This window comes from Macrobrachium nipponense, chromosome 10 (genome assembly GCF_015104395.2).
Source record: "Macrobrachium nipponense isolate FS-2020 chromosome 10, ASM1510439v2, whole genome shotgun sequence".
Classification (NCBI taxonomy): domain Eukaryota; kingdom Metazoa; phylum Arthropoda; class Malacostraca; order Decapoda; family Palaemonidae; genus Macrobrachium; species Macrobrachium nipponense.
In genome coordinates this window covers 105,259,953-105,285,646 of record NC_087204.1, presented here as the reverse complement: position 1 = coordinate 105,285,646, position 25,694 = coordinate 105,259,953, and the positions used below count along the sequence as shown (strand labels likewise).

At 37.9% G+C, this 25,694-nt stretch overlaps 1 pseudogene; it reads right to left on the bottom strand.

The window, feature by feature from the left end:
- Positions 1–346: 346 nt before the first annotated feature.
- LOC135224074 (putative GTP-binding protein 6) lies at positions 347–25,633 on the bottom strand (annotated as a pseudogene).
- Positions 25,634–25,694: the final 61 nt, after the last annotated feature.

Here is a 25,694-nt window from a genome sequence, read left to right as displayed (position 1 = left end):
CAAACTAACATTAAAAAGGAAATTCTTATAAGCTAAAAAACTGGTTTATGATATTTATGCAGTCAGGCTCAGCGCTGAATGGGGCAATACCAGCCATTCAGCTCTAAGACAGTAAAAAGAGGGAGCTGGAGTGTTTGGACAGAAAGACACATTCAGAAAATAAATGCAATGATGTTGGCTAAGGGAAAAATAAAACACATACTCATGTATATACAGTAGTGTTTATTTCTGTACAACACTAAATGAAAAACTGTACATATAAGTAGCTGTAAATGATTTTCAGGTCTGTTTTTGTCAAAACATTCACTTATGAAAAAAAAAAGATAAAAATCCCTGAATTTCTCAATACAAAAGTTGTAGATTTACCTCTATAAAATTATTAAAATCTCATGGAAACTTTTTGACACTTCTCAACCAAAAATACTACTTCATTTCTGTAAAATTACTTACAATATTTCTAAATGTCTTTACCAACATTGTATACAGATCTTGAAAAATGACACATTAGAGGTATTTTTGTGAAAGCACTTGAACACGAAATAGTTTCAACAAAGAGATGGAACATGTAATGTCTAAAAATTTACACTGATAATGTCTTCAGTAATACATAGAATCTCCTTTCAAAAATCTTACCTACTAAACTGAACCCATTCATTTTCTGAAGTTTCTTTTATGTGCAGCCATTTCTTGGTCAGTCATCACTGCCACTACACGTGTTACCTGAGGATCTTCTTCGTCCATCTCTTGTGACACTAAACCTGTAGCCTTTCGGAGCCAGCTGAAACCCGAGAGGTCAGGCATAAATGACAAGAAAAACAAAGATGAGACAGATCATTAGGATTGCAGGGGTCCAAAAACTCGTAAGTAATAAATCACCCTCGACCTCATAAGGGTATGGCAATAAAATCTCTCATAGTTCACTGTGTCCCCCATTTTTCATGGTATAATGCTGATTATGACATCAGTCTGAAGCTGCATGCTTGAAATTTGTTGCATTATATAAAATTCAAAAAGAACAAAAATAAAAAGGTTAAGTTGAACTTAGCACAAAAATTTTCTGCAGAGGATGCCAACAAAATCTCCACAGATGGGTATATAGCTGATGTCATCAGATACTTAAGGTCTACAGTACCAAAAAACTGTTCCCTAAAAAGACTTGAGAGTTTTGCAATAACTCCACTCTTATAAATGAATAAAATACAATTCTTAGAGATATTTAAAATGACTGAATTTAAAGTAATCTTTACATTCCAAATGGAAAACCTTTAAAGTATTATGCCTGACATAAAGTAAATGGTTATCTGAATTCTTTTGCAAATTCCTTATCAATTGTAGTATTCTGTTTAAACGGAGGAGAAAGGTGGTTCTGGCAATAGAACTGTTGGAAATGATCAACATAGGACATTGGTTGACATGCTCTCCCCATGTAAACATAAGCATCCTCCTTGTTTTGCTCACAAAAGCAGTTAGAAGGGGGAAATGGCAGATGGTGCTAGACCCCTTTTTCTCCTTTGGAAGCTCACTTCCTGTAGGCTGCAGGGTAAATGAACTTTCTGAACTTAAATCCTTGACTAAGGTTGATTTGGTTCATTGTCTCATCTTGCTGTACTGGCTCCTGAAAAACTATTCAAAATTACTTGAGGTTAGACTTAACTTTCAGGTATTCTTTTACTTATTTTTGCTCACAAGGCCCATGGGACCTGTATGAGACTTGTTTCAACACCATCATTAATGTTTTCAAGTCAGATTTTCCCTCAACAAGGTTAGATGCAAAATTAGTTTTTTCCACGCCCTCTGTCCTTTGAAATTCAGGCTTCCAGAGAATATGATACTCATTTGCAAGGAAGTTAAAGAAGATTACAGGACATACAGAAAAAACAAGGCATTCATCAGAAAAGGGGAAAAAAATTAATTATTAATAAACTAATACCGACTATAAGAAGGACAACTCAGTCTTCAAGAACTTCATCTGGGCTCATGTAACCATTGATGTAGAAGCTATGGTTTACTTTAAAATCTACTGCATAGATCAGAGGACTGCCAAGTACCTCATGAAGAATAGCCCCACGATTTGCAGTGATCACATGAGAGGAGGAGGCATAATTTACCCAAAACTGTGCCCTGATAATGGATACCACCATCCATACACTGGTATGACCATGACTCACCTAAGAGGATAGCTGTCCTACAATGAAGGGATGGTACTATACCAATGTTGCTTGAGGGAACATGGTATCAGACCCCAAGGCCAGCAGATCATAGGGAACAACACAATCATTGACAGCAACATGGGCCACCACCACATCTCCACTACAAGGAGGCCCTTAGCATTCTCTGGTGGAAACCCATACTTGACAAACACTATAATCATGAGACCCTCTTCCAACCACCATCAGCTGAACAAGGAAGTGTGCCCCTGAGATAATGCAACATCTGCCCTCTACTCCTCCTTGAGAGGCAAGCCCAGCAAGAACCCCCAATGGTCAACCAATCAGTGCCACTGTTGCTCAGCCAGACTTGCAAAAATTTAGTAGAGCATTAACTTACAAAATATAACTAATGTTCCATTCCTTCTTAAGTAGAGACCAGTTAACCAAAATCTATGACTTACCTAATTTCATCTGAGCCAGTTGGAAGAGTGAAACGCCAAAACTTTCGTCCTGTAACCTTAAGAACCTGACTTTCTATTTCTGCCATTAAGTCCTCCAAACCTGATGCAAGAAACTTTAATTCAGTATAAAACACAAAAATTTCAGTAATATACTCTTTAACTAACAATCTTCATATCGATCTTGTTACGTACACTCCATTAATTAAATTACATTAGTACGTTAACAAGACAAAGCAATGAATTAACTCTAGTTTGCTTCCAAGCCTTGAATGCATATATTTATATTTTCATATAAATAGAGAGAAAAATTTTTTACATTTCCATGAAACAAACCTATCACTTCCGCTACTCAAGGTTCGAAAATGATATTGTTAAACTACAATAAAGTTTTGTACATACTTACCTGGCAGATATATACTTAGCTATAGTCTCCGACGTTCCGACAGAATTTCAAATCTCGCGGCACACGCGACAGGTAGGTCAGGTGGTTCTACCTTACCCTCCGCTGGGTGGCGGGCGTATGAACCAATCTATCTCTCCAGCCAGATTTTTTTTCTTTCACCTGTCTCCTGAGGGGAGGCTGGGTGGCCATTAGACGTATATATCTGCCAGGTAAGTATGTACAAAACTTTATTGTAGTTTAACAATATCATTTTTGTACATGAACTTCCCTGCCAGATATATACTTAGCTGATTGGCACCCTTGGTGGAGGGTAAGAGACAGCTAAAGTAATAAGGAGAGATAAGAAACAACTGATGTTGTAGGATATAAATAACCTTGGTTCTTACCTGTTCAGGCAGAAGACTTCATTGATACTGTCTCTGAGTCTGCGTTGCCTGGAGAGCTACAGCTAGGACGTGACCTGATGCTGAAAGACTCTCGGATCTACACTGGGATATATGATCCCTTTGTGTGGTAGAATCCAAGTCGGATCCTGTTAAAGGGAGTTCGTCCCTATCTTAACAGGTCCTAACCACTACTAGTGCAAGGAGCCACACTCATCAGACCACCTAACCAAACTACTAAAGATTAGTATTACGACCTAAAGAGATGCCTTCATGCATCCTCTTTAAGGAACAACCAACAACAACAAATACAAGGGGAAAAAAAATTTATACTACTAAACAGGATGAGTTCCAGCTCCCTGCCCCAGCACTGAATCCGCAGATACGTATGGGCCCAAGGCGAAGCATTTTTCGTAAGTGATTCTCACATCACGTAAGTATTGGGTTCGCGAACACCTGACTGACATCTCCGAATGTTGTCTCCATCAGATTTGTCATTCACACGGTACATATTCTTGTTGAACGCAAGAGAAGTTGCTAGCTTCTTATTCGTGTGCTTTTCACTTAAGAAGCCTAAGGATGTTCTTCTCTGCAGGATCCGTGTGCTTCTTTGATGAGGCTTCTCAAGAAGAAGGACAATGCGTTCTTCGACAATGGACGAGTAGGCTCTTTTACTGAACACCACAGGACCTCTCGGTTGGCTTTCAGTTGCTCTTTTCTTTCTAAGGTAGTATTTCACCATTCTCCACTGGGCAAAGAGTTCTCTCGGGTTCTTCTCCTACCAAAGAAGATAACCCACGAATCTCGAAGTTCTTGGGCCATGGACTTGATGGGTTCTCATTCTTTGCAAGAAAACCAGGAAGGAAAGAGCAAATGAGAGTGTCCTCCTTATTAAAACCACATTACCATCAATCGCCTGAAGCTCACTCACTCTTCTGGCGGAAGCTAGAGCCATCAAAACAGAGTCTTCCTGGTAAGGTCTCTGAATGAGGCTGAATTAGGGGTTCAAACCTAGAGGACCCAAGGAAATGAAGGACTACATCCAAATTCCAGCTAGGTGTTTAGGAGACTGCATTTTCGTTGTATCAAAAGACTAATAAGGTCCTGTAGGTCCTTATCTTCCGATAAGTTGAGGCCCCTGTGCCTGAAAGACATTCGCCAACCATACTACGATAGCCTTTAATCGTCGAAACGACTAATAAGCCACATTCTTGTCTTAAGAATAAAAAGAAGTCTGCAATTGATTCACAGAGGTACTGGAAGAGGAAACGTTATTCCTCTTGCACCATCTTCTGAAGACATCCCACTTCGACTGGTACACTCGTAAGGTGGAAGACCTCCTCGCTCTAGCGATTGCCTTGAGCAGCTGCTGACGAAAAGCCTTTCGCTCTGACCAGTTTCTGGACAGTCTGAAGCCAGTCAGACTGAGAGCGGGGAGGTTTTTGTGGTACCTGTCGAAGTGGGGCTGTCTGAGTAGATCGCTCCTTAGAGGAAGCGATCTTGGAAAATCCACTAGCCATTCCAGCACCTCTGTGAACCAATCTTGTGGTGGCCAAAAGGGAGCTATCAAAGTCATCCTCGCGGAATCTGACTCTGCGAACTTTTTTAAAGTCAACCCCAGAATCTTGAAGGGGGGAAACGCGTATACATCGAGTCCTTTCCAATCGAGTAGGAGAGCGTCTATCCCTATTGCTCCTGGATCCGAGATGGGCGAGCAATACAGATCCAGTCTTTTGTTCTTTGAAGTTGCAAACAGGTCTAAGAGAGGCCTGCCCCACAACTTCCAAAGGCTCTGGCAAACATCTTGGTGCAGAGTCCACTCTGTGGGAAGGACCTGATCTTTCCTGTGAGGAGATCTGCCCTTACATTCCTTTCTCCCTGTACGAATCTGGTGAGAAGTTTTTATCCCCCTTCTTCTGTCCACAGAAGAAGATCTCTTGCTGTTTCGTACAGAGAGAAGGAATAAGTCCCCCCATGTTTCCGATGTATGCCAGAGCCGTGGTGTTGTCCGAGTTTATTTGCACAACTGCTCCTGTCACATCTGACTCGAACTCCTTCAGAGCAAGCCACACGGCTATTAGTTCTTTCCTGTTGATGTGCCAGAAAGACTGGTCCCCCACCAGGTTCCTGACACCTCCTTGGTTCCCAGAGTCGCCCCCCAACCTGTTTCCGACGCACGGAGAACAACACCAGGCTGGGGTTTCTGGGATTGAAGAGGCAGTCCCTGCGAGAACTTGTTGGGATCCGCCCACCATGCTAACTCCTCCTTGATTTGATGAGAAATTGACAGGGAGAACTTCAAATCCTGAGAAGGACGACTCCCAATTCCGATGAAGAAAGAATTGGAGCGGTCATCAGGTGCAACCTTCCAAAGTAGAGAGGCGTACAGGAGAACGACGAGTCGTAAAAGAAGGACGCTTATCCAAAATTCTTGTCTAATCTCGCATTCCTTCCTAAACGCAGACAAACTCTTAACAGCAAAAGAGGAAGGACTCCTTTCCCTAGAAAGACCACGTCTATCCCTAGGGAAACTACGAGAGGGGAGAGCGCCTACTAAAATCCTGGCCAGCCGATCGTGAGGAGAGCGGCTACTAGGCGCCGAGCGCCTATCTGTCACAGGGTGCTTAGGGGAATCCTGGCGCCTACCAAGCGGCGAAACGTTGCTAAAAATAGGGCGCCTATCAGGAGCAGGGCGCTTGAGAGGCTCTTGATGCCTACGAAGCGGAGAGCGGCTGCTATGCTCCGAGCACTTAAACGGAACAGGGCGTTGCGACGAGATCTTGGTCCTTACCAAGGGGAGAACGTCTGTAAGGCTCCGACGCGCTAACAGAAGCAGGGCGCTTGAGGCGTTCTTGACTTCTAGCAAGAGGAGACCGATCAGGAGTAGGGAGTCTCGAGAACGAAAAGAGCGCGCCACTAGGAGAAACGAAAGCAAACGAGGATCAGGCGTCTTTCTCCAGGAGAACAGCTACTAAAAGAAGGACGCTTACCAGGAGCAGGGCTCCTACTAGACTCTTGATGTTCTTTACAGGGGAGGAGCGAACTACCATGCGTGATGCAGCGCCCTACCAGTTCACGTTTTATACCGACGCCCACGACGGACAGTAGTCGGAAGGAGAAGTGCCTACTTTCAGAAGGGCATTCCCTAAGTTCTCTGAGAAGGCGAGGAGAAGAAAAGATGAGACGGAGATGACGAAATAAGTCTTCTATGACCTGAGCGACTCTCTCTTCTTGCACGAACTCTAGAAGAAGGAGAAACAGAAGGGGCTAGAGCGTCTACCCGAGGCAGGAATCCGATCTGGGGAAATATCTTCATATTAACCAAGGAGCGCCTATCCGACGAATGGCGTCTCGACACCTCCGAGCGGGAGTGGTGTTCCTCTCGTGAAATGTTACGATGTGTAGAAGTATCCTCAAAAGAAGGAGATCGCCGATTACAAGGAGAGCGCTCTTCCGACTAAACGCGCCTCGATCTCTTGATAGGGAGAGACAAATCCTTCCTTCTACGCGATCTCGATGCCAAGGAGTCCGCCAAGGCTGTGATCTGAGCTTGTAGGCCCGCTAGCACTCGAGAAGGAGAGTCCCCAGGATCTTCTTCTGAAGCAAGCTCAGCGCGAGGAGCGGGAGAAGGAGGGCGATCACTGGATCTCCTAGGCTTCTTTGCTTGCAAGGAAGCTACATCAGAAAAGTCTTCTGGGCTGGACGCTAACGTACTGAAGGGAGCCTCCACAGCCCTCTTCAACGGGCGTGACGCCTCCTTAGAGCTCCAACCACGCTTCGGCGAAGGAGAAGAGGAAGACGAAAAACACTGACGAAGATATACTTCTTCTTACGATCCAAGGCAGCCTGGGAGCGAACCTTCAGGATCTGCCGAGGGGACGCCTGACCGGTGGGGGGCTCTCCCTAGCCCTCCTGCGGCTTTCGACTTTCCTCCTCCACTGGAACTGGGAGTCTGGAAGAGGTCTAGGCCTGGAGGCACTAAGGAGCCGGTCAGACGCACCCTCCACATCACTGGGTACACTGCACTTATCATCACTGACACTCTTACCTTGATCAGTACGAAGATTCTTGTCTTCCTTTGAACACAAGGAAGCTTTTGAGGCCGCCGCCTCCGAAGACGAATCTACGGCTTCGGTGCGGGGAGCAGGAGCTGAGACCTGGGAGGAAGGTTCTAAAACTACATTAATGTTAGTTTCATTCTCACTCATTCTCGACCTGCTCGAACTCCTTGAAGAAGCTTTACGTACCCTATCCCTTTCAAGTTTCCTAATATAAGAAGAAAGAGCCTTATATTCATCTTCGTTCAAAACCTCACACTCTTGACACGGGTTACTAAACGAACATTCATTCCCCCTACATTTAACACAGAAAGTGTGAGGGTCAACCGCAGCTTTCGGTAACCTCACCTTACATCCATCGGTCAAACATACTCTAAACAAAACCGGAGTTTTGGAAACAGAATCAAAATCAGACATTCTACAGGAAAATCCAGCGCAAAGTCAATAACGGTCCACAATCAGCGTATGCCAAGCCAAAATAGAGCGAATATGTCACCAAAATGTCCAAATCAATCTCCAGGCAAGCGAGAAATGAAGAATATATCGGAATGAAACGACAACAGTTGTTATCGCTTCAGCGACAGAAAAAATCTGGCTGGATAGATAGATTGGTTCATACGCCCGCCACCCAGCGGCGGGTAAGGTAGACCACCTGACCTACCTGTCGCGTGTGCCGCGAGATTTGAAATTCTGTCGGAACGTCGGAGACTATAGCTAAGTATATATCTGGCAGGGAAGTTCATGTACAAAACCTCTCAACCACTGATGTGGTGTCACCTGGCATATTTCAACTGTAGATAATTAATTATGTATGTAAAGGATTAAAGAAACTTGAGTGTTCTTCAGGATAAACTGATGTTTCACATTTATAAAAACAAAAACATACAGCTAGAAATAATTCTACAGTATTCCTTAAGCTTAATAGAAACATGAAATATTTATCCGAATATAAATAAACAACTGATGATGGTTGGTATTTTTCTACTCATATCTTGCAGAAACATAAGTATTAGTTGCATCTTGCAGAAACCTAAGTATTAGTTGTGAGAGCAACAAATCACTAGCTACACCTTCCATCCATGGTAATACTTAGTCACATTCTCTAAATTATATTTCTGACTACAGTCATGTCCTTGGGTTATGTCAATTAGTAACACATACACTTGGAATGATGTGAAGCAAATCCAGTATTTGTAGTAAATTATTTTATGTAATCTTCACAGATACATCTGTAAAATCTTGCAACTACTGAAACAGTGAAACATATTCTATAATGATGGAACAAATGGAAAAAATGATAAAAGGGGCTCCCAAATATATCATCCCAAATATATCACACCTTGACCAGTTATGCAGGAAACTAATTGTATTTCATACCTTGACCAGTGTGCAGGACACTAACTGTATTCCACCAAATTCTTCAAGGGACTTATCAGTTACTAAGTCTACCTTGTTGGCTATAGTAATTACAGGTGTATTTTTTGGGAGTGGCAAAGATGATAAAGTTTTCTCAACTATTATGCCTTGCAAATCATAATCTGGATGGTTGGCATCTCGAACATGGACCACAACGTCCTCAGAGAAGAGAGCAAAAGAGTTTAAAGATAAATTAGAATAATCAGCATAAAAATTTAGTTTTAACAATAAACTATTGTCTATACAAACCCATCTATCATAATAGCATTATTCCATATAAATGACTCTCCAGTTACATCAACTTGATAAATCTGTGCATGTCCAGATCACACTGAGTAACGCCACAGCAGCCTCAACCAAGAAGAATGCAAGAAAAGTGATGGAGGCACTTCAGTAGTTGTCTGAAAAGTTTTTTTTATTCTAAATCTATCATAGAATGAACTGCAGTGTAGGAAGGAGAATCATGATATCAAAAGCTTAAAGAGAGGAGAAGAGTAAGGGAAAAAAAGCCTGTTATTCAGGAGGAGGAGGAGGCAAGACTGGAAGCAATACTGAGTCGACAGGCTCACATTACTATTGCCTACAGATGACTTAAACAGTCAAAAACTGATCATGAAACAATAACACAACCTTCTTCAGATGCTCAAAAAGGGATGCATCAGTGAAAAAAAAAAAAAAATACTGTTTATAAATGTATGGGGTCAAGTGCAAAAGGGGCAGGTCAAGGAGAAGCTGGAGGATGAGCAGGTGGCTTGCCAGAGGTGAATAAAGAGCCAGAGACCTCCCTCCTGTGGGTGGCAGGGGGAGCTTCCAGGGAAGGGAAATCTGTGGTGCAGAGTTAAAAAAAAAAAAAGGGGGGGGGGGGGGGGGGGGGGAAACGTAGATCATCAAGTGAAGCCAAACCCCCCATTCCTCATAAATCAAAACACCTCTTGGCCAAAGAGACATCATAGAAGACATGGAGGCCCTCTTTGTAGAAATCTTGAGTCTCAACTGAAAGAGTGACAGCACAGCTCAGTGAAGAAGAATCAGACAAAGCATTGCCTAAGGCTGCCATCATGTGGCACTTGTAAATCCTCTTAGCATAAAGAGACCCCTGAGCCACAATCCAGCTCATGTATAATGAAAATGCCTTCTGTGGAAAACAGCTGCCTCTCATTAGACAGACAGAATGAATACAAATACAATTCTTCAAGATATACCACAAAATATGAAAAATGAATTATATTACCCTAACATAAAAAAAGGAAATCGATTTCGCTGGAGAAAAAAAATACAAGGATGATGAAAGCCAACTTACTGTGAAACTAGCTACAAAAACAATGGTGTCATATCAAAACAACTACTATATAGACAGAAATCGGACACTGAAAAATTCACGATCACTTGAGAAATCTTATGAGTGCACTAGTAACACTAGAGCACTAAAAAGTTAAGATGAACAAGATATTTCAAGTAAAAAGTAAGCTAAATTACTTATTGAACAACACATGGCAAGGCACATCAAACAAAATGCAAAAAGACCCTGATCCTGGAATGGAAGACAAGCGTGATGCACTTCTGCAGACAACAGAATTGCATAGAAAAATTACTCTTGTGGGCAGACTGAGTACAGTTTTTGGGCATGTACATGAAGATCTTTTGTCTTGCAATTCTAACATGACAAGAGAGCTATTTACACAAGAAAAAAAGACTATTATAATTTGCAGATTCATGATAAAGAAACACACTAAAGCACCAGATTAGACACATTTCATAATTTATTTAGGTTTATGATATGTCTTTACTAAAGGCAACGTCTAAAATGAGGCGACTTTCATTCGTGCAAATCTACAAAACATAATAACATGTTTGAGCAAGGTTCACAACTAAGATGAAAGTTTTATGATAGAATGTTCAGGAAAGAGCAAGTTCACTAAGTTCAGGAAAGAGCAAGTTGGCACAGTTACCCTTTGGTATCATGACAATACTGATTATGGATATACAGAATAATTAACACAGGAAGGAAAGTCTTGTGGGTAATTTGATATGCTCCAGAACAGTCAATACTTCTGTAAAGTCAAGCTTGAAGTAGTGCCATTGTCAAGGCAAAAAGTTTAGAAGTGGAATCAAATCTAAATGTTACCTCCCTACAGTTACTGGAGACATGTGGGAGAAGTGAAAATATTCAAGCAAATGTAAAAAAAACTCTTCTTTAATCCAAGGGAAGTGTGTCTTTTGCATGATTATTCAAGAATAATATTGATCATGTTTATCATGTTCAACAATTCTCAATGCTGTGTGTGCTATCAAACTTTTCATTTCATACCAGGAGCAGTTGTTTTTTTTATAGAAAATGACAAATTTTTAACCATTTGTATTTTTCATAACTAACAAACCTGAGGTCTTAACATTAGGATAATACTAGCGCCAAGCTGGAACCGGTAGAATTAATATTGGCGCTAGTATTATCCTAATGTTAAGATCGAAGGTTTGTTTCATATATGAACAAATGAAGATAACAACAAAAGTATTATGGAAGGGAAATACCAGACTTAGGTCCCAATATGTATTAGGGCTTGTGCCTTGTATGATAAGGCGCCCTATGAGGTAATGTTAGACTTGCGATAATCTATAAGCTAAGTCGGTTGGTATTGCACTTCCATCTTCAATGGAGTGTCTGGGGTTTGTAGATCACTTACGAAGTCGTATTATCTTTACGACGATGTGTTAAACTCATGGTTCGGTGAGGTTCTTGTAGAAAACACTAAGTATAAAAATAGATATAATTTCTTCTGAAGTTTTACATGCTGAAGATCAGATATGATTGTACAAGTCTTCTAATAACGTATAGCTTGATCGCTTCTGCCAATGATAATGGCTAATCCTATTCCTCTACATGATAAAGCTTAGGTAAAGAGGTACAGGTCTTCTAATGACGATAGCTAACTCTGTTCTGCTTGTCTACCATCTCTGTTACAAGTTATGAAGGAACAGACAGTAGTTCGAACATATGAACATACTATCAGATGGACATAGTTTCATACGAACACAATCAAATGAGACACGCTACAGATCACGTAGGCGGTAGTTGTCTCAAGCAGGGAGCTTGGACTAATGTTTATAAACAATTGAGTGACTACAGGTGACGGCATGTTATCTTAGCCTACATACTTATTGTATACGTCATCTTTAGCGTCTCTAGTCTGATCACATTCCTGCAAGCAATCTGGTTGACCTCTTTAGTTTTTAGACTTTTATATATATGGACTAACATTCCATATTTTTTATTATGTAAACACTTACATCAGCTCGGTCAGCTACAAAACCAACCACTGAATATTACTCAAACTTGACTTGCATTTGGACTTATAGGAGTGTGATACAGACACTATGTGAATATATATATATAAGTAAATAAAAATTCATGGTGTACATGAATTGATTCAAGTAATAAAATATAAAACAATGATATTGGTAAATAATAGTGATCACATGATATATATAATGATACAGTTTTTCACCTTCATCTCATTAAGATACATATGCTACAGAAAATACTAATGTACTCTGATAATTGCATAGAATGAAGATTAACATGATAAAAATCATATTTTAACTGATAAAGTTCATATATGAATTGATAAAATTATTATGTTTATGCTGATTGATTCGTTGATTTTTTATGCTAAATGTTATATATCTGATTCATTAATCAATATACTAACTCATATGTAACTGCAGATATTGGTAAGAAAAAAGGTAACAGATTGATTATAGGCTACCTGATTTGTTTATACATATGTATATGGATTCATATAATTATGATTAATATATGTGCACTTTAAATAGATTCCTATTGCGTACACGCAAAGATATATTTAGATTCTGTTATTTATGATCATTTATATAAGAGATTCCTATTGCGTACACGCAAAGATATATTTCGACTCTGTTATTTATGATCAATTATATTGCGTACACGCAGATATATTTAGATTCTGTTATTTATGATCATTTAGATAAGAGATTCTTATTGCGTACACGCAAAGATATATTTCGACTCTGTTATTTATGATCAATTATATATAGGATACATGATACTTTATATATATAGGATACATGACCGAGGTTATACTACTTCACTTTTAACTAGCTTTCGAACAACTTTTCGTCCATTACACAGTTCCAGACAACCACCTTTAGCCAAATGAAACGGCCTTTTTCAATGGTTAAAACAAGGGGAAAATTTGCCTTGGGCGGGTGTCGGGTCCAACTGTTCTATTTTTGCGCTCATACTTATTCTCTGCATCCTAAGCTACACGATTACGTTCGCGATGAATAAAAAAAACATCCCCAGCACGAGTCCTTCGCCAGCAAAGTAGAGTTGAATATCCTTCGGGTCGTAATTGTCGGAAGTATGTCCCTTTTGTAGTCGAATTCCGACAGCCGCTGGAGCGTTCCGCATGAAAACGAGATTAACGACGAGATACGGTGTCGGTCGAAGAAGTCCATGAAATTCCTTTCACATTGTAGGCGGTTGTTACTTGACTATAGTCGTCCGCTGCGACGAACGATTTTCTTTGAAGTTGCGATGTGAAACTCTCGTACTGCAGGATACTGTAACAGGTTCCATTAATCAGCCTGCAAGTGAAATTATACTTGTCACAAGGGCAAAGTAAATTCAGACAACATCCAAATACAGGGGAGGGAAGAGAGCCATTTAGACCAGACTTAACCCACATGAATTCGCTGATATTTTGGAATTCAAAAGAGTCAGCTGTACAAACTTTTTTATCCATGGCATTAACAATGAGTGAACCTATCCAGGTCTATGATGACTGTAAAAATATCCATAATTATAACAAATAAACAGATATCAATACAAATCCCAAAGAAAATTCGATATTACTGGTAGTAAGTTACTAGACAAAGAAGTGGAAAACGGAGCTAATTGTAAGATTGCCAGGCAACATAAGAGTCAAAGAGAAGATTAATCATGATTCTATGTGCCCTAACAAAAGTTTCATATTCAATTTTCTCGTGCGCATCCTCTGAGGTTAATTTTTTTAAAAACTTTATTAATAGGTAGGAGATGCAACGAAAAAAACCCACTATGTAACTAATTTCTAAATAAACTTTGGGTTTTCCAAGAAAATGTGACCCCATTTTACCCATGAATGTTTTACTTGAATTGTAATAGGCTAATGTTGCAAGTAAATATTTCATATATACATATCTTGATACTTCTAAATGTCTATGAGGTTCAGAAAAAAAAAAATTAATTCATTTTGTTGTTATAGAAATTCTATTTGCTTTTTTATTTTGTTCATTAATTTCAAAATGATTGCAAGTCCTTAAACTACTGCATTACACACACGGATAAGAATATGTTATGTGCCTGTCATGTGACCTATGAACCACATGTGAAGTTCATGAGCTGAGCATTCCTTTCTCCAGTCAATCTGCTGTTGCAAGCAGAGACGACACACAGATGAAGCCTGTGTAAGCAGATTATTGAGGTTAAAAGGAACAAATGCTGATACGGCAATGATGACGTCGTCACTTGGCAGGAGATTGCTCTCAGCCAGCTAAGAGTTACGTTACTTGCTGTAAGAGATACGACTTTAGGATAATTTTTTTTGTTTTTTTAATACTCGACCCACATGAGAAGAATGTCTGAAAAAAAAAACAGTACCAAATTGAACAATATATTAGTTTCATGTTGTTGGAAAACTGCATAATTGTAATTATGTTAAATTAAATATTCCTTATTCAAACTATATGAAAAAGGTTTTCCAAACAAATTCTATATATATTATTAGCCCTGTATAAGATTCATATAGGAATTATTTCATAGATAACATTTTCACTTCTAGACTTCCTGACTTTAAATCTCTTTTATTTTATTTTATTTATTTTATTTATTATTATTATTTTATTTTTATTTATTTATTTATTTAAAATTTTTTTTTTTTTTTTTTTTTTCATTGACTACGAATATAAATCACCGGGACAGACAATATGTCAGTAGATTTTGGATATGTGTTTGAACTTTTAGCTTATTTGTCATTACTAAAGCGTTAAGTTAGAGTTCAAATCTTTACGCATGTATATTTGGATATTTAATTATCTATGGTTACGTTTTGCTTATTGATTTTATCGTGATTCCTTTTTTATTATAATTTGTAACCCTTCCGACTTCTTACGGAGTGTATTATATTGACTCCACTTGTATCCATATTTATCTTATTTTTTTTTATATTTATTTATTTATATTTTTTTTTATATATATTTGATAAATTAATGGTTGGCTTGAATATGTGGAAAAGTGTTCTAGCGGCGTACCGTATAAGGCTACTTGCGGCATCATTTCTACAGATACGAGATAGAAGGATAAAGGTATTTAAAACCAAAACGCGAGAACCGCTATAACCCAGTTCGGATCCAACATCACGAGTTGTAACTCGTAAGACATTGACACTTCCTATTTAATTATCCGTTATTCTACCAAACCGATTGACTCTGGGTGATAAAATATATTATTGGTTTTCTTAATGGATAGGAATTCACACAACGTGTTAAGGAGATTATTATTGATTTACACACCACCCGAGTCACAGATTATTATGTGTTGAATTCCATGTTTACTGATTTAGCACTCATAAAATATTCGTAACGCACTCAATTGCGGTGTTTGTTTTTAGTGCTATTAATTCTATATAACGTGTCAAGGAACTATTAACACTAAGAAGTGTTTATTATTCCCTCTGTCAGACTCGTAATTCTGTTAATAATTCTACGTATATTCTTTCAAGGATTGATTTGGCACAGGATAGGCCCTTAAACTGACAGGTGTCTTAGTGTGTCCCTTGTCTTCATGACACGTGTTACAATCAGTTATGTGCTTTTTATATCTGTAAGCATTGTAGGCCAGTAAAATAGTGATTTGGCTTTCTGTGACATAGTAGGGAACCCTGGATGACGGAATGCAACCAGTTTATGACGATTGGTATGAAAGAGATTATTACTACTACCTGGTCGTTAGTCACCTGCTGTGTTCTTCGGGTTTTCCTCGTCACAGACCTACATATAATATTACATTTGATTACATTATTCTGATACACATACCTTAAGTATACTTTTGCTTTAGGGTTTCTGCTCGAAGTGTGTATTGTTTTTGCTTAGCCGCTGACCCTGTTTCCGTTTCGAAGTGTTTTATTGGTTTTTGGTGTTTGTTGCTGCTGACTCTGTTTCGTTCGAAGTGTTTATTGTTTGGGTTATGTCTGTTGACGCTTGCTTTGTTCAGTTTGTAACAGTTCTGCGCTCCGACCCAGATATTCAATGCTCGCGATCTCTTGGGTTAAGGAATTTTCTTGTTTAGATACGGTTTTAACAATAGGTACGGATGTTTCTATATCTTTTAGTCTAATTAATGGTTCTTTGCGGTATGGTGCGGGATTGCGGGATATGCGTCAGCTATGATATTTGCTTTCCCAGGTAGATATCTTATCTTGGCTCCAAAGACCTGAATGATCATTTGTCACCGAGTTCCTTTTGGACTGTGATTAAAGCCTTTGAAAAAACTCGGTAAAGGACTCATGTTCAGTAAGGACTTTATCAGGATAGCCATAGATTATGAACTTAAAATATACTAGTGAGTTAAAGATACCTAGCCCTTCCTTGCCTATTACTGTATATTTACTTCAGAGGGCTTTAGTTTACGTGAATAAAAGCGCTATCGGGAAGAACTGTTTATCATATTACTGAAGTAGTATCCCTTCACCCCTTGTCTGAGGCGTCTGTTGCAATAAAAAAAATTCCTTATTTAATCAGGGATTTTTAAGTTAGGTAAGCTGCATTTTCCGCTTTTAAGATATCGAACGCCTGTTGATGCTTTTCAGACCATAATAAATCTACGCTCTTCTTCGTAAGATCTGTTAAAGGAGCTGTCATGATTGAAAGAGTTACATATTTACATACGATTGTAATACCCACTACAGCGCAAAAGTGCTGTATCCCCCCCCTTTTACGTTAATAAGTACCGGAAAGTTATGAATAGCCGACACCTTACCATGGACCACTTTTAAGACCTTGACCAGACACATAAAACCTAGATAAACATGTTCGGTTTTTTAAAAAAAAACTCACATTTAGATATTTTACTCTGAGATTATTTGTCTTTGTCTCTGTAGCACTAGCTCTACTTTATGTGAATGTACTTCTAAGGTATTAGAAAAGATTACAAGATCATCCATATAGGCATGTAGGTTATCCCCATTAAAAGTCTCCAAACACTATATTGTAATTGGGGCGCAACGTAAGCCGGAGGCATACGTAAAAATTGATAATGTCCCCTGAGTATGCTGAAAACGGTATAGTGAGGTACAATCAATTAGGTAATGGTATCAGGTAAAAGCCTTTAAGTAAGTCCAAGTTGGTGAAAAATTCATTCTAACCTAACAGAGATAAGATGTCGTCGGTACATCGCACTGGAAATTATCGGGAGTCGTTTCCTTGTTTAAGCGACAGTAATCTGCGCAGATACGCCAAGTCCGATCTTTTATGGCATGACGTTTGAGGGAAAAATTATATGGGCTTATTTGATTTCCTAATGGCTCCTATTACTAACATTTTTCAACTTCGTCATTTATCTCTATTTTGAAATTTCATTGGGGTTCTACACGAAGGGGTACGTATATAGCTTTATGTTTGTCCTTAGACCGTATTTTGTTTTCAATGACATCCATTTTTCTCCCAGAGATCACTCGCTAGTGGAGAAACTTACTGGTATTCAGATCAAAAGATACAAAATTTCTGCTGAATCACCTCTGCTTGAATGACTTTACGGATATTAATTTAGATAGATTATCAGAGAGATTCATCTACGACTGGTTGGCGGGATTAAAAATTAGCAACAATAAAAAATGCGATATTTATAACTTCCGTATCCACGATATGTATACTTTTAGGGCTTTTGTTCGCGGAAAATCGTTATATTTCAGAGTGTCGGGAAGGATTAAAATTTCATTTCCCAGCAAAGTCTTTTTACACGCACTAAGACATTCGAGGGTGCATGCTTCTCGAGATTTTGCGTGCAAAGTACGACTGCGGTTGTGGGAGATTCTGTTGGGTCATTTGAACAAGTTACGATTATGAGACAAATGTATAGTTCCTTTATATAAGTTATTATTTGATTAACTATCTCATTTTTGTTCAAACGGATTTTTACTATGTTTGAAGGTTTATAGGATTTTCCTTTGATAAACACGCCTTATTTTTCAGGATGTAAGATAATATTTTGTATACCCCTAGATGGATCTTACAATTACACTACATACAGATCAATGTTTTTTATAACTATAGAGGTATCTGTAAGCGCTCGCTTATCCGGACTTCTCATTAGGGAAGTTCGAACAAACAGACGGTGAGTCCGTAAATACAAGATATTGCGTGTACTAAGCAAATAAAACAAGATATTCTAATTTTTACGGCGCGTACAGTTGGGCTTAATCCACCAGTATTTATTATAACTTAATGTATTAAAATTAAAACGAAAACCTGCTCTGATTACTTATACGGTCGTGTGTTTCATAGGAAAAATCCTTTTTAATTCAAAAAGATATTGGTATGAACCAACATCGCTTTTCCCCACTCTGCTAGAGTCGCTTATTGTGTGGAATTTGCTATGTTTTGAACACTTCCGGCAGTTTGTTTTTGACTAACCTTGACCGCTTGACTAGGTGACACAGTAACCGAGTTTGCTTGTTTGATTCTGAAAGGCTACTGTTCTATTTCTTTTTGTAATAATTAGGATCCTTCTCTTTATTACCATCGGCAACGTATTTGTGTTTTTTAGCATTATGTTGCTGGTTACGTATAAAGCAATGAATGACGAACTATTAGAACTGAGCGATTACTAATAAGACAAGTTATCTCTACTGTATTCAATATTAACTGTTTGTACTTCATTCTTTGCTAAAATTTGAAATGTGAGGTGGGGATCCTGGTCAGCGCATTTAGCCTGATGAAAGTTTTTTACAGACATGTTATTCCTTGCAATCCAGCCATATTTTTAAAGTTGAGTTGAGTCATTGAGGTTCGATATTTTATAAATCTCAAAAAACTCAAGGCTAAAACTGCGATCGGGACTTTGCAAGGAGCATTTATTGTCATGACCCGAAATAGTGTTACCTCTAATTTATATAGATTTGTACGGGTGTTCCACTTGTTTTTTGTGTGTTTTCTAATCACTACGGTGCTTAACGACCCTATCCGTGCATCTGTATAAATACAGACGTCCACTGCGTAAACGCATATTCACTGTTTAATATGATTTGTTACGTAAGGGATTAATAATCACCCAAAATGATAAAATTAACATAGTATATGATTATGATATTTCAGTAGAACTTCTGGAAACAGACACTCAAAGATAAAAAACTCGCAGTAGCGAAATCTCAATGATGTAGATAATTTTCTGTAAAAAAGTAAGTATTAAGAATGTCTCGTAACTTCAGCCACAGGAATAAACGAAATTCGACCTGCAAAGGAAACACTCAAAGTTACTCCAAATGAATCAAAAAATTGTACTTAGCTTGCTTTTGTGGGAAGTCACGGTGTTCCGATAACGACACACGGCCTTGGTCCTCCTTCTCTATTTAGCGGACGACCTGGTTTGGCTTCAGTTTCCCCCTGTGCGCGTTGTTTCGATGATTCGAGCCCTTGAAAATCCGATGCTGCAGACGCGTTCGTTTTGTTTCTTGCAGTGCCGGAAACGCTCACTAACAATGTTTTCTTGAATGATTCTAATGAGAGACGAAGCTTCCGTTGCCGTAGGAAAAGGACACGTCGGTTTTGTTTCTTTTGAAGTTATTCACTAACGATGATACTAAGTTGCTTGACGAATCTTGTGTTTTTCTGAAGTCGCTCACTAATGATGATACTAGGTTGCTTGAAGAATCTGCTGCTTTCGTCGTCGTTGACTTCATGATTTATTATTCTGTTTTTCTTCGTAGGACGTTGTAGAGTCCTTCCCGGTTCCGCTGGCCACCAATATTAGGGCTTGTGCCTTGTATGATAAGGCGCCCTATGAGGTAATGTTAGACTTGCGATAATCTATAAGCTAAGTCGGTTGGTATTGCACTTCCATCTTCAATGGAGTGTCTGGGGTTTTGTAGATCACTTACGAAGTCGGTATTATCTTTATGACGATGTGTTAAAACTCATGGTTCGGTGAGGTTCTTGTAGAAAACACTAAGTATAAAAATAGATATAATTTCTTCTGAAGTTTACATGCTGAAGATCAGATATGATTGTAACAGTCTTCTAATAACGATAGCTTGATCGCTTCTGCCAATGATAATGGCTAATCCTATTCCTCTACATGATAAAGCTTAGGTAAAGAGGTACAGGGTCTTCTAATGACGATAGCTAACTCTGTTCTGCTTGTCTACCATCTCTGTTACAAGTTATGAAGGAACAGACAGTAGTTCGAACATATGAACATACTATCAGATGACATAGTTTCATACGAACACACAATCAAATGAGACACGCTACAGATCACGTAGGCGGTAGTTGTCTCAAGCAGGGAGCTTGGACTAATGTTTATAAACAATTGAGTGACTACAGGTGACGGCATGTTATCTTAGCCTACATACTTATTGTATACGTCATCTTTAGCGTCTCTAGTCTGATCACATTCCTGCAAGCAATCTGGTTGACCTCTTTAGTTTTAGACTTTTATATATATGGACTAACATTCCATATTTTTATTATGTAAACACTTACATATGTACACTATCAGAGACCTATCATGTTATATGTTCAATAAATATCTGAAGTTAATCACTAAAACAATTTAAAAGATGAGACTAATTAAATACTCAATAAAATACTAAGAATCACCTAAAACTTAAGAAGAATTTTGAACTTACTGCACAAAATGGCATCTTCAAGAGTGGCTCTGAATGGAAGCTATTAAATCTGTAGGAATTTCCTGTATGAATCCAAACAGTATCAATTAAAATCATGTCAACACCACATGGAAGTTGGCCCCCGTGGGCTGTAACATCAAGAGTTGCAAATAGTTGATTCTTTCCTTCTGCTCTTTTATCACCAGTGATAGCACGAATTAAGAGGTTTTTCCTGCAACAAGAATTTCATAACTAGAGTTTGCAGATCACAAAGTCTAATGAAAGAAAAGGTCAAACATGATAAGGAACAAAATATATAGTAATAAGACACTTCAGACTCAAATTGCCTCGAAATATAATGAAAAACCACATCTTTTATTATACACAACTAAACTCTACCTGCATTTGTGTAGCCAACTACAGCAATAGTTGGAATTCATCAGATTTCTTACGATTCTGTCTAATGTGAGCACGATTACTAGCAATAGAATCAAGAGTACTACGAAGGCGTTTCTCTCGATTCATCATCATCATTTTCTCCTTGTCTCCATAAAACTCTAATCGCTTCCTGCAAAGAAAAAAATGTTAAAAGTCCCAGTTGTCAATGCTATCGATACGATGTAAATAATGTTACTGCATATTTAGCAAACCAAAGATTTAACATTCTTAACTCTAATGCTCCAGTACATTTACTTTCAAGCCCAAGGAAAACATTGGAGACAATGGCAGCAATGAAATATAATGGCCAGGTACATCTAACCAAGAACAAGATCTTTACCTGATGTCAGGAGTTGTATGCTACAGCAAATATTAAGGTGTAACTTTATTTATAGATCTACTTTCAGTATTTTTCCTTAAGACTGTTGAAAAACTTAGGAATTGATACACAAGACATTTCCAAACTTCTGTTGAGACCACACTGACAAGAATCATGGCTGCTAAGCCATAAAAGATTGGTAGTGAATTGCCAATTGGATTAAATCAATCAACTATAACGAACACTTACTTGATGTAAGGTAATTCTGCAAGTGCAACTTGCAATTTTGCTTCTTTTGTGCGAGCATGATGTCGGAAAATCCCAAAAACCAAACCACAGAATAGCGATCCACCACTTTCAAACCCAAAAAGGCTTGTTGTTGTAGAGATCCTGAAAAAAAACTATAATAATGCAGCCCATATCAAGAACATAAGAGTAACTACTACTAGTATGTCATTAAAGGCACAAAATAAAAATTAAAAGAACATGATCAAAACAAAAATAATAACAAAAAGTTCATGTAACAAAAAAATTGGCAAGTAAATGTGAATTGGAAAACATCAAAGCAACCAAAGTAGTTTTGCAGAGACCTAACCAATATACTAATGTAATTTTTTCCCACTGACAGGTAAATCAGGTTCATCAAGGCAAACTTCAAGGTTAGCCAAATTAAGAAACAAAAAAAAAAACCATCAGCAGAAAGAGGAAGATAAACAAATTCACATGGGTGTAGAAATAAAAATTCTTAAAAAATTTTTCCCTACCTTCCTTGGGAAGTTGAAAGTCACTATTTACAACCCGGTGTGGGGCCCCTTTTACAAGACACTAGTAAATTTTACCAAGTTAATATTTTTTCTAAAAATTCATTTGATTTTATTTTGTAAAAATTATAATTACATCTCATACTGTATCCTAAAAGATAAGAACTAAAATCAGTAACAAATTCTGAGTACGTATATCTGTTTGTAAAATATTTTACGAGATTTACAGATGCAGTAACTTTTTGGGAAGTATAAACCATTTTTTTCTATCATTTCTTTCCACTTTTCTTTGCAAAATTGCAATTATACTAGAACCAGCAGCAATCCCCAGATATATCTTTGAGCAAAATGAATAAAAAAAAGTCATGGGATAGAAAGCAGCAATACAATCCCCCTCAAGTCTATAAGCATAACTGAGAGCTCCCTCTGACTCCTAACTCCCAGAGCTGAGAAACTACAGTTGCCACAAGTCATTTATAGGACCAATGATGTGCTATGAATGTCTTTCCTGATAAATTCATCCAAATCATATGGCGCACAATATTAATACTCACTGTGAGTTAGTCCGACCATCACCCAAAACCTGTTTTTGATATAGTACTCTCATATGAATGTGCCCAACCCTTAAGGTTAATAGTTATGTACCAAGTAAGTCTATATAAACCATGTGATCCTTAAATTAGCATATAAATGGTCCTTAAATTAGCAAATAAATGGTTAACCACAGAGTTTCCCTGACCCTGTTAGAATTCTTCTCCCTGTTAAATAGCTCTCCCTCTCAGTCTGTATAGGTACAAGATATAAAAAGGTGCAGAATTCAATATCTGCACTACAAGCAATCCTATAACCATGAGCAGGCTGACAACATGAGAGATCCCTTCCAGTTTTTCCTGACCTGCTGGACTGGATTACTACTATAAACTGCTTTCCAATCTAGGATGTTCAACTCTAGTATGAAAATATGTTCTTTGTGACAACACAAGAACAATTCATAAATACACCCAGTAACTATATTGAGGTTCTACCTTTGCCAAGATTAAGTACAATTCATCTATTTTAGAGCACTGTTTCAAGAATGAAATCAAGCGGGTCAGAGTTGACTAATGGGAAGTACTAAACATGGAGGAATAAGATCTGTTTGACTAATTCATGTCAAAATATACATTAATTGTTACTGTAACGGCTCTTGCCTTTGAAGCATGAAATTGTTGTGCAAATTTTTCAATCTTAAATGCTAGGCAAATACTCAAATAACAACTCCATCTGGACAAAGGACATCAAATACTCACTCCACCTGAACTTTTTTCAGCATATCAATACTAATAAAAATAGAAGTAATTTCTTCTGAAGACCGTGCTAAGGACACTAAACGGTCTAAACGTTCCAGAGCCAAATACCACTTTTGAGTCCATACTACGAATAGGGACGACCTCCTGAAAAGATTACGAAAAAATTGTAAAATCCTTCTGTTCTACAAATATGCAAATGTCCTTAAATCCTGAAGAAAATCCTTTTCTAAAAAGTAAACAGGTTCAAACTCTGGTTTGGAAAAATCAGTGTGACATAAAAGCATGAAATTATGTCGAGTTTAAGTAACTGATCAAATTTCAGATATGTTTACAAGCTTACAGGACACTGTTTCATTATGATATAAAAAAAGGAGTAATAAATCATGGATTTCTTAATGCTAATACTTGCACAGGGGTTACAGCACTCAAAGTAGGAGAAAACTTTTAAAAAGACATATGAGCGTACATACTGTAGCAGAAAAGGCATGATATATGTATCTCTATACATTACTGTAACTTAATTACACCAACTGATTTTAGCTGTTTACATAGTGCTGCAGAGCACAATTTGCATTTCACACAAATGTGCACTTGAAGTATCAACAAAAATCAAATGTCTTTTCAAACATGTTTTGTTTTGTTGGCTGTAATATGAGATAGCAGATATTCCATAATTTCTGAACTTTTCATTTCTTTATAATCATAATTTTCAACTTGAATCATGAATTATATAATGTTTCATTAATTATAGCCTCTTAAAACTTAGCAACTGAGTAAACTGATATTATAGAAGTAGTATGTCAAAATTTCTCTAAGGGATTTGCGCCCAATACAGTGCGGAACTTGTTATCTGATGTAGACTTGGAGTTTAAAAATTTGAGTCGGTGGTCTTGTTACACCAATGATAAACAATAACTATTATGAAAGTCTCCCCTTCTTTGCTTTTAAGTATATAATTAGTATTTGTTTGTGAATTTAGTTATATTCAATTTCTTCAGTTTCTAACTGCATTACTTTTCTCTTGGTCAGTGTTTATTTTTAGGCATTCCCTTCATTGTAATCTTGTTCAGCAAGATTTTTTTGGTTTGTTCAATATAGCCCAAATATGAACACGTTTTTATAAGCAACCAACAACAGTTATATTATCCACTACGACATGATTCATATCATACTATGTGATTTATAACGTAGTGAAAAGCAAACACTGAGCGGTCTTTCAATTGTCCAAATTAGAGTAGGGCATCATTAAAATTCATACACACCTCTCCACATGACAGAGGAAAACAGAACACTGCAAATGCCTTCGAGAAAACTTACGCCTCTCCCAAAAAACCAGATAAACTAAGAGAGATACAGTGTTAGGAAAAGTAAAGATGGTAAAATCTGTAACATCAAATCAAACTTCAATTAAGCTAGTAAAGTTACCTTATGGACAACACGAACTCCTGGCAACGTAGCAATCAAAGCGGCTGCTTCGTCTAACATCATTTCAGGGGTAGTCGTCGTTTTCATGTGAGGGCCCCATTTCACCCATGGTTGCAACACTAAGACTCCCATGTCAAATCTATAGTTTTCATGGGAGCTAATAAGCCAAGGATATCTGAATCACTCCTCCAAGCATCAAATGCTGGATCTACTAGAACACTGTCATCAATCTGTGCCTCTGATTCTTCTTGGTCTTGAACTGCTCTCAGAGTTTTATTTTTCTTTTTCTTTGATAATACACATGTTGTGCTAAATAATCTTGTACACAGCACAGTGTTTACAGTACAATATGTGTTACTGATGAGAACAGAGCCATCCCTGAGTGGCTTCATTTTAAAATTAAAAAGTCTTTGTCTTCCATCATATCTATAATCAATAATAGGAAGCAAAGAGCACCTAGCTAACTTAACTGTTTGAACTTTACCACTTATCAAGTCAGACCAGACACTCTGGCACAACTTATGGATATGAAACCGCTTCCCAACATTAACAAGAGAATGCATTTTGCCTAAATCAAATAGGCTGTCACCACTAACAAACTTATTTACAATTTCACAGTAAAAATATTCTATATGAACTTAAGCTCTTCATCGTCATCATCGTCCACTGGTTTTGGCCGCTCTGAGATTGGATT